The 10,487-nt window shown below is 40.9% G+C and overlaps 2 protein-coding genes across 4 annotated transcripts in view; one reads left to right on the forward strand and one right to left on the reverse strand.

Annotated features, from left to right (window-relative positions):
• RSPH14 (radial spoke head 14 homolog) overlaps window positions 1-10,487 on the reverse strand; it is a 230,838-nt gene that overhangs the window by 76,165 nt on the left and 144,186 nt on the right. The gene's annotated exons all lie outside the window — the stretch shown is intronic.
• The window catches only part of GNAZ (G protein subunit alpha z), a 183,577-nt gene that overhangs the window by 57,021 nt on the left and 116,069 nt on the right, over window positions 1-10,487 (forward strand). The window lies entirely within an intron of this gene.

Genomic DNA, 10,487 nt, shown 5'->3' on the forward strand with positions numbered 1-10,487 from the left:
TGCTGTCTGAAGCTTCGGTAGCCGTTTCGGCAGCCGAATCTCCAAATCTGAATCGGCCCAATCAAATTGGGACAGTGATTCAAATCACCAAATCCAATCACTGCCCCTTGAAATACCCAAATCCAAATTGAATACTTGCTGCTTTGCGCAGGCCTAGTAACTGGCCACATGTTATGTGCAGTGCTGCAAAATGTAGTGCTTTGTAGAAGTTCTTGCTTGAAACGGGAACATTTTTTGTGGCACTACAGATGGTGCAAATGTGATGCTACAGGGGCAATTATAACACTATAAATGTAACGGGTCCAAGGCCTACAGGGAATTCATGTTACTGTGAATTTTATTTATCTACAGGTCACATAATAAATGAGGGTGAATTTGGGTTCTGTCTGACCCACAGTGAGGAGCCATTAACATTTGTGTGACATTGCAGGGTTTCACAAGTACCAAAGTGAACCAGGGGTGCATGTGACTCCACCGTGAAGTGGCAAGCAGAATTTACTGTATATAGCCATCTAAACCCATCCCCTCAAGTGTATGCTGTGCTCAAGTGCGACCATATTTGGCATCTAGGTTCCAGGAAAAGGAATTAAAGGAAACTGTCTCCTTAAACAGGTGCAGTCAGGGTGCTAAGTTTCTACTTATATAGTTCACATACTCAGGAAATGAATGAGAATCACGTGGTTTATGCTGACATTTGACTACCACCTCAACACAAATTCTATCCAAATTACACGGAGGAGAGAGATGGATAGCCTCTTCCTTTTGGTGGGGTAGGGTGGAAGAGTTGGGACCCATACAGGATTTCTTGCAGGGTGTAGAGTTTATTTTCATGAATTTCCCTCGGCCCTGAAAAACTCCATTCTCTCTGTTTGTGGAGTGGATTTCCTCTGACTCTTTCTGTCTCAGCCTGGTACTTTAGATCCAAACAATATCAGGGTTGATCAGTCAGTTATTATGCTAAATTCTGTGGCAGCCAAAAGCTATTACACTTTTTAATGATGCATAAGCAAAAGCAAAGAAGACTTTTAACTTTATTGTCTGGCAGTTCCTAGAATAATTGTAGCAAAGGTTTTTTTTCTTTTAATCTGAAACAGCTTCTTGATAGTGGTGTGCCTCATATTGCATATACTATTTACCAGCTCACTAAATGAAGGCCAGCTGTTTGAGTTGCCTGTCTAATGCCTTGGTTATTTACATGGCACCACTGACCACAGAACTTGAGGTGCAGCTGTCCATTTTTGAGTGACCCATGTGATTGTTGGACATGGTTGGTGTGAGCTTTGTGAAGGAAGCTGAGGCAGGGAAATGTCTGAAAGGCCAATTTTTATCGGCTGTAAAAATAGTACCAAAAGACGCTATTAATATGCTGCTTGAACTTTCAGGGGGAAACTAAAATACAGTGTTGAAGAGGAGTTTGAAGAAGCAAGACACCAGTATTTATTTGGAAGTATGCCTCAAGTCTATATACAAACACAAAACAAACCTATCCTGCTTAGAAGCAGCACTTATACAACCTTATTTTGATGTTTTTGGAGAAACAAAAATCTGAACAGGTTTTGAAAAGCTCTGTCAGTACAATATTGTCCATATCCATTAAGAGGATAGTTAGGTCAATGCTGCCACTCCCCATGTAATGGGGAAAGGAGGTGAAGTGAAATCTATTATAATTATCGATATATTAAAGAAAAGAGCTACAATCACTCCTCATTAATACTTCAAAACTTTTCTGTGTTTCCCGCCTCATTTTGTAGGAGTTTACAGATATTTCTCCTATGAAAACAGATGAAGTGAAAAGTTCCAGAAGTGGAGCAAAGTTGCTGGGGAACAGTCAGTTAGGTCTGAGCAAAGACCACAGAATGTTTTCCTCAAACATTCACTTTCTCCAAACTTACTTTGACTGTTTAACCTCTTTCATGTTCACTTTTCATGATTCTTCCAGTAAAGAGCTTATTGTCAAAAGTAGGCACTTAAACTGAATTTTGAACATGTTGCATAAATATTTCTATTAAAAAATAAAATACAGTATAAATAAAATCAAATATAAATAAAATGTAGTGTACTACCAGGTAACAGTCTACAGACTAGGATGTTAGAGAATAATTGTGGAATAATTTTGAAGGAATTGCCTACCGGACAACGTGTGTCTAGAAAGTATTCAGATTAACCAAATAAACTTTTACTATTGTCATAGGGATGCAGATTATACAGTTCTAATATTCAAATCATTCTGGGGAGAAGCTCTCCCACCCCCAGAAAAATAGCAATCAAAATTCAGATATGACAGAAAAATTCACAAAATATATTGCACCCAAATTACATTGTTTTATATCCAGTATGTTTAATCCAGATTTTTATGGAAATAGGGGAGTAGCCAATATAGGGAGACCCTTAGAAGATTTGGCTCCTATGTACCCAGCTGAAAAAGCCTAATCCTTTTCTCAACAATTTGAAACCAAAGGTAGTTTTGTAACTAAACCCTAGCTAGGAGGGAGGGACAGAGAGGGAGGAAAAAGTTTGTTTTTTTTCTTCTGCTAGGAAGAAAAAACTCTACTAGGGAAATGTCTCCAGATACTGTCTTTTCACTGAATTCCCAAAACAAAGCATTTGAATGGCCATTGTACCCCTAATGACTCCCAAATAGATTAAATGTTCCAGTTCTTTCCTTTCAGCCTTGGTTCCATGAATGTCAGGATGACGTTTTGACACAGTGCCAAGTGATTTATTAATTCTGTTAACATGAAAGAATAGGTAATTGATATTTTTTGCTGTCTTGTAAAATTCCGTTTTTCATATTTAAGCTTGCAGTAGATTTTCTTCAGATCTCCATGACACTTGGTATGTGGCAAAAAGCTAATGTGGGCAGCTGCTCAACATAGGAAAATCCCAGTAATAAATGGTAGCAACTTTGAGCCCAAGTTCTTTAATACTGTGTTTCTTTAGTTGCAGAATGGCAAATCATTTTCTGTTCATTGTCATTTTATTTTGCTACTGCCGTATTTTAGTGATCATTCTCAAGGTGAAGTATTTGTTTGTGGCTGTGCGTCTTCCTGACCTCCATTATGTGATTCTCACTGGGAATTGGGATAGGAGTTCAATTTTCCTGGCAACAAATGAGAGTGAGGAAGTAGAGCCCAGACTGGTGTCCATAGAAACAGCCTGACTGGAGAGATGCTGTTGGCCTATGGGGGCAATTGAATGTATGAAACAGTACTTTTATGTAATGGAAAGAAAAATAGCGCTGTAAATGGTAGAAAACAATTAAACAGTACTTTGTTACAAGCATTACACAAACATTTTTATATATTGCTGTGCAATTTCAAAAGGATAAGCATAAGTGTTAGATAGATTGGTTCATTCACTAACAGCTGGAACTAACATGGCTGGCAGAACGTGTTGTTATGTGAGTTGCTAAGTTAGTCTTTGGCAATAGTAATTCCAAGGGGAAAAGGAGCTAGTATGAGTTTCAGTTGTTGGTTATTTGCAAAAAGACAAAACCTGCATTGGATAACTTGTCCAGATTGTTCACAGCATGGTTTAGATTAGAATAAGTGAAGGATGGAATCTGTTTCTAAGAGTCACTTTTCTCAGTTTATGTTCTCTTTTTCCCATGCATATTTTTGGGATCCTTCCCATAGTTAGGCAGGGTTTCTTTATCCTTTAGCCATTCCTTCAGCCATTCCTTCAACAGTCAGTGTTCACACTGAAACGCTTTTACTGAAAACCCAAATGCTTCAGTGGGACACTCAAACTGGCACTTAGAGTAAATCTAATGACCTGTTTTACACATGTACAGTACATGCCATTTTGATGTCTCCATTCAGTATCTGAGAATCAAGCTTAGGTGCCCAAGTTAGAAAACACACATCTGTACAATCACAGTTTGAAATGCTTCAAAGGCATTTGGAGTACTTCAAGCGTTATATCTGTCCAGGATCTAATATTTCCTTCTCTGAGGGGGAAATTTTAATGTACTTCCCTTTGTAAGTTAATTAGCTTTAAGATAGCTTTACTCTGAAAAACTGCTGTTTAAAGGTGTCTTTGAAAATTTGGGTGACAGAAACACATTTTAGCAGTAGTTGGATGATGCAGTTTTAGTTACATGAGGGCCATGATCCACCATTAATAACCCTTATATTACAGTTATTGTTAATATATTTACTGCATCTATCCATGCCTTGAGCATGGCCTCAAGGAGAATTATTATAGTATTGTCTTGCTAATACCTGGTCAGATTGCTTAGCTTTATAAAGTTTTACCTTGCAGAGACAAATGCCCTGACCCATATTGTAATCATTTTGTGTCCCTGAATGGTAATTTTAAAGAATATTTATGCTGTAAAGCATACCAAATATAGGATCATAGGAAAGTAGGGCTGGAATGGACCCCTTATTCCAGCTCCCAATCAAAGCAGGACTTCCATGAAAACTTTACCCATTTGCCAACCATAGCCTAATCCTAATTTCACACTGGGATAAATCAGGAGCTATTGCATTGAGGTGTAGGTGAGAATTAGGCCCAAAATCTGACATGGACTTGCACCTTTTATTTCTAATTATAAATCTTTATGTTAGGCTTCAAAACACTTGACTCCATCTGAAGTGTCAATTCACTGGGGTGGGATCAGCTGGTAAAGAGCCAGCTGCAGCTCTGTGTACTGGAGGTAGTACAAGTCATAAGAAAACTTAGACCTGTCAAGCTGTACTAGAACTTGGCAATAGCTTAAAACAACCTAGTCATTTAACTTCTGCTGGTTTATTCAGCTTTCTGTGGAATTTTCCATGCTACTACCCCATTACCTTCCCTCTGAGTGCCTGCAGTGATGACAAACTTTTAAACAAGACTGCTGTCTTAGGGACATGTATCTTTTCTAGTTAAGCAGCTGGCCCAGAAACTGGTGGGCGAGCCAATGGCGGACCGGCCCCAGGAAAGCCCCCCGTTAGGAGAGCATTTTCTATTCCTTGCTGCCCCCTCCCCCCGCCCCCAATGAATTTGTAGACGGCCACAAGATCACCTCTCAGCCTTCTCTTGCGAAGGCTGAAGAGATCCAGGTCCCTCAGGCTCTCTTTTTATGTTTTTGCCTGCAGGTCCCTAACCATATGAGTGGCCCTCCTCTGAACCCTCTCAAGGTTGTCCACATCCCTCTTGAAGTGCGGTGCCCAAAATCGGACAAGTACTCCAACTGCGGCCTGACCAATGCTGCATAGAGAAGTATTACCTCCCTGGACCTGTTCGTCATGCACCTGCTAATGAATGATAAAGTGCGTTTAACTTTACTGATTGCTTCGTCACATTGATGACTGATGAGTTGAAACTTAGCAGAGCGTGGCCATTTTATTTTCCACAAATCGTGTTGTGTAAGTATGAGCAGAATTAGGCTCTTGCTAACTGAGGACTTACCTGGTCCTTGATAATTTTTAGCTTTGATTTCAAGAGTATTGGTTTTGGACAGTTTTTAGCTATAAGATACAATGTCAGCACATCTTACTGCCAACATGTTTCAATTTGATATATTGTATTTACCAGAATCCAAGATGACTGAATTTAAGATCCCCAATCAAAATTCGAAGATTTAAACCCCCCCCCCCCCCGCCCCACTAATTAGACTCTAGGCATGAAAATAATTTAAGTTTATTATATTTTTTTCTATGTACAGAATATGGTTATTAGACTTTGGGGCACATACACTGATCTAATACTAGTGCAACAGAGTAGAGAGGCTAGTTAAGCACATTCTATCTCAGGGATAAGTATAGGTATTAGAGTACACATGGTACCATGACTGACACAGGCTATCTTATGGTTGCATTATTGGTATAGCTCCCAGGTTGGAAGAAGCTGTAGATGAAAGATGACAAAGTGCTGCATCAGAAAGAACAGGATATGGTAGGTATGGTGGAAAAGGAAAGGTTTGAGTTATGATGCTATATTCCAGGACCTTCTGCTATCTAATCATCACAGAAGACTTTGTCTGCCATCCAGCATAGCCCAGATTTTAAATGGGAAGCTCATTTGTTTTATTTCCAGAATTTTTTAATTGTGTAAAGAATTTTTAAAACTATTTTTCTGAAACAGAATGTATTTCATTCCCTGAAAGTTTGGGAGGAGGGGAAAGACGGAACATGAGTGTGCAGAGAACTAGGCAGATTTAACCATTTATTTAAAAAACCAATTATAGATCTAAGTAAGTAAGCCATGAATCATTCAGATAATGGTTACAGAAAGCAAGCAAGCTATCTCACCGCCTTCTAGGAAGCCTAGTGAGAGTACTGTTCAGTTGTCCATGAATGCATTGTTTCCAACACCTCCCAGAAGTGTTCTAAACTTCCCTTTTTATCTATTTGCTTACACACACTTACATCAACAGTGTGACACAGTTCTGCCTTACCTTATTTAGTTAAAAAGACAATCTATTATTTCAATAGGATAACTAGCTACAGATAATTCGTTTTTTCTTATCAGAAGGTAAAACATTGAGTTGCTACAGCTGCTACTTTTACCTATTAGAAGTGTTTTCCAAAAATCCATTATCAGCACTTTGGTTAGCTTTAATACCAGTGGCCTTGACTCAGAATATTTTTCTAACTTAAAATTACAAAGTTCTGCTTCCACAGGAACTATTATCAGATGCATTTTGAAAGAGGGCTTCAGGGCCCTTAAATCTACCAGAAGCTTATTTGCTTTCTCAGATAGTTCAGCTTTTGAAAATCCAGTATATGAACATGTTTTTTTAAACATGCAACTCTTTTCCTGCAATACTAATAATAGCTGTCAAGAGTCATGGGGACATCTACAAGTGCTGTTAATTTGAAGTAGGCTTACTGTGCAGTAAAAATACTGCGAGTAAGCCTACAGGGGAGCACATCTACATTTACTCTTTTGGGAGCAGATTTGCTCCCACCTTGCTCTACCCCCCTTCAGAAGCCAGGGGGAGCTCCAGGCTTCCCCCTCCCCCTCATGCTAGCCTGGGGGCTGGCAAGGGGCAGAGGTGGTCCCAGTGGGCATGGAGCCAAGAGAGCTCTGCTAGCTGCAGTGGCAGCTCTCCTGGCCTTGTGCGTATTGGGAGGGGACCTGATGTGCAGAGAGCCCTGCAGAGCTCTCCTGGGACTGTGCACATCCAGACACACAGCTGTCAGCAAGCCCCCTTCTGGGCAAAAGGTTTGCTGAGAGCTGTCTGGGGTAGCTGTAGGGGAACTGCCTGCCAGTTGGGGGGTGGAAATTGGGCTCACTGGCAGCTGTCCTCTTTGGCATGGAGCTGGCTGCTCCAGGGAGTGAGTGGCAGCTGGGAATCCAGCCCTAGCTTGTCCCCTAGTGCAGCCAGCTACACACCAGCCAGAGCTGGCTGCTCTGGGGAGGGAAGGGGGTCTGGGAATCCCAGCCCCTGCTCACTCCTCAGAGCAGCCAGCTCTGTCTGGGGCAGAGCTGGCTACTCTAGGGGACAAGCTAGGGCTGGATTCCCAACTCCTGCTCACTCCCAGAGCAGCCAGCTCCACATGAGGAGCATGAGGGATGGAGAGCTCCTCAGTCCTGGCCCTGATCAGCTCTTCGGGGGAGCCAGGGAGCTGAGCAGCACCAGGACCAGGAACAGAGACCTCCCTATCCCCTATCCCCTGTGGCCCCCTGCTAGCTAGGCTGACCAGGAGCAAATTTGCTCCTGGCCAGCATCTGCACATGTTTTTACTGCACTGCACAGTTAGTTTACTATCTGTATTTCTAGGTAGTAGTTAACTGTGCAGTAGCGTAATTTACTGCACAGTAAATGTGAGCACATGTAGAGATGGTGATGCTTTGCTGCACAGTAATCTACTGCACAGTAAAGCATGTCATGTAAACACACCTAGTACAAGAACCTTATTAGTATTTGCTGCTATTGATGGTAAAAATCCATATTGCCAAACACATTTTCAGGAGAAATATCCTTCCATCAGACTTAGTCTCTTCGGAATCTGAGGAAAGGAGAGTTTGTAGTTGTTCTTATAGTCTCACTTTTATATAGCATTGCAGGACATTTGTTGTGATCTTTAATGAGCAGCAAAACCCAGATAACTTTAGTGTTTCATGTGAATAATGTCTGGCCACTAACTGAAGTGCTTTGATTGTCTTCTTTTTTCATTTTGAAATACCAGTACTTTTTTTCATATAAAAGAGACAGAAAAGACTTCAGACATCCAAGGAACAATTTGATTTATATTTCTTATCTTCTAAACAAGCTCTATATAACAATACCTAGGAAATCCATATTGTCTGCTACAGCATTTTCATAGTGCACTGCATTAGTTTGAAATTTACTGTAAACAACTCCAGTTACACTGGAAAAGAACAACCAATGTGTGTTCAAAAATGTATAGCAAGAGCAGCTTATGTCCCTTTACTTGCACAGGATAACTACTATGTATGGTCCTGATAACTACCATGACGCCTCTTATTATGAGTGATTGATAATGGTTTGTTTCATCAGCCAAAAGATGTAATTAAAAACCATATTGTGAAAACCCATAATGTTTCACTATGAGATTCAGCTGCTTAATCCATATAGCTTCATTCTATAGACAAATTTTATACTTGGATGTAAACCTGAATGCATTTAAAGTTCTAGACAACTTTTTACCTTAACTTGTATTCTTGTGGCAGTCTAAGTCTGTTACTTATCCTATCCCTGGAAAACTTGGAGAACAATTAATGGCAGGAGCTTTTTACATATTTGAAAACTTAGTATGCCTTCCCTAAAATTTGTCTTCACTCAGGTCTTTCAGTCTTTCCATATGGGCATTTCAAACTTGTCCTTGTTTTCTAGTCCTCTGATCACTTTTGCCATTCTTCAGATTCCTTTTTTTTTTTTTTTGAAGCATGGTGCCCCAAAACTGGACAGGGTAGTCCATCTGAGACTTTATGAGCGCTGAGTACTGTTCATTAGGTTATTTAATTAGCCTTACATATGGCATTCTTCATATGTGCCAGAATTATGGGTTTTATTTTGCAAAACAGCATAACATTGTTAACTTATGGTCAGTTTCATTCCCTATTTTGTAATTGTCCAGTTGCTTATTCCTACTCCAGTGTAGTAGTTTACATTTGTCCTTACTTATTCTGGACTCTAGTTTGCCAACATATTTTTGCATTCTAATCCTGTCCTCAAAGTGCTTGCTGTATATCATCTGCAAATTAATGTGTACTTTCTATTCCATCATTCTAATCATTAATGAAAATATTGACTAGTACCAGGCTCACAAAAGACCACTGTGAAACCCCATTTGAAATATCCTTCAAGCAATCATTGATAGCTACTCTTTGAGAATTGTTTTTCACCAGTTGAGCATCCACCTTACAGTAGTTTTATCACTGACTATTTCTTTAGCTTGTTTATGAGAATATCAGGTAAGACAGTGTCAGAAGTTAATAAAGTTAAGTGATAGCACATCTATTACCTGTCCCCTATCCACAAAACTTTTTACCCTGTTGTAAAATTAAATTAGGTTGGTTTGATATTTGTTTTTGACAAATCCATGTTGACTTTTACTTTTTGACTTGTTACCTAAAAGGTGCTTCATTATTATAACTGACTGATTATTTATGCTAGTGTCATGAATCAGAGCAGCCGCCAGCAGCTGCGTTCTGACTCCCACCGGAGTGTTCAGACTTTTAACTGGACAGGTGGGTAATTGATGGATGGAGTGAAATTAACCAGGCACAGATGCGTGTTGGTTATAGGAGATGTTTACTTACGCCGCCTCAGGATGAAATACGACGCAGGTAGCAGACTTGCTTTAGTTACAGTCGAGTGTGACGAACGAGGCGCCGTGAACGAGTTAACGAGCTGTGAATGAGTTAACGAGCCTGCAGGGGGGTTTTGGTTACATCGGGACAGTCGATGACGGGGAGTCGTTAGTGGGTGATCAATCCGCCAAGTTTACTCTGCTGTGTGCTCAGAGTTCTCCAATTTGGGCGGAAGTGCAAGATGGTTTTGTTTGTGTTATAACCAATTGATTTAAGCCAAGTCATCTGGTTCTCGTTTGAATCTCCAATTATATAGCAGTTTTCGCTAGGGTTTTATGCCAGGGATTTATGGCAGGGATATCCCCTTTCACCCTGACCAATCTTAAGTTTCGTTTCTTGTTAGTGACGTGTGTGTGGGCCGGCTCCCGATCCCATCCTCGCCACGTGCGAGCCGGGCCCGTCTTTGCGCACGAGGACTGTGGCCAGCAGCCCGGGCATGCGGGGTCAGAGGAGACTGCGGGGCGGTAAGGTACGCGCGAGCTAGAATCAGTTACGGAGACATAATGGTTGATTGAAAAGATTATTTACTTACACCCAAGGTGGTCGCGGTGTAGGCTGGACAGCTTTCCAGGTGCAGCTCTGCTTGAATCCTCGTTGAAGGACTCTGACAAACTCGGTTCTTTGACCCCGGAGTGGTTTAGGCTCCGCGGGTTCGGCAATTCTTTCCTCACGGAGTGGCTGAATCTCCGTGGGTTCTGTTCGGTTCCCAGGTCCCC

Source organism: Alligator sinensis, unplaced genomic scaffold (genome assembly GCF_000455745.1).
Source record: "Alligator sinensis unplaced genomic scaffold, ASM45574v1 scaffold505_1, whole genome shotgun sequence".
Taxonomy (NCBI): Eukaryota; Metazoa; Chordata; order Crocodylia; family Alligatoridae; genus Alligator; species Alligator sinensis.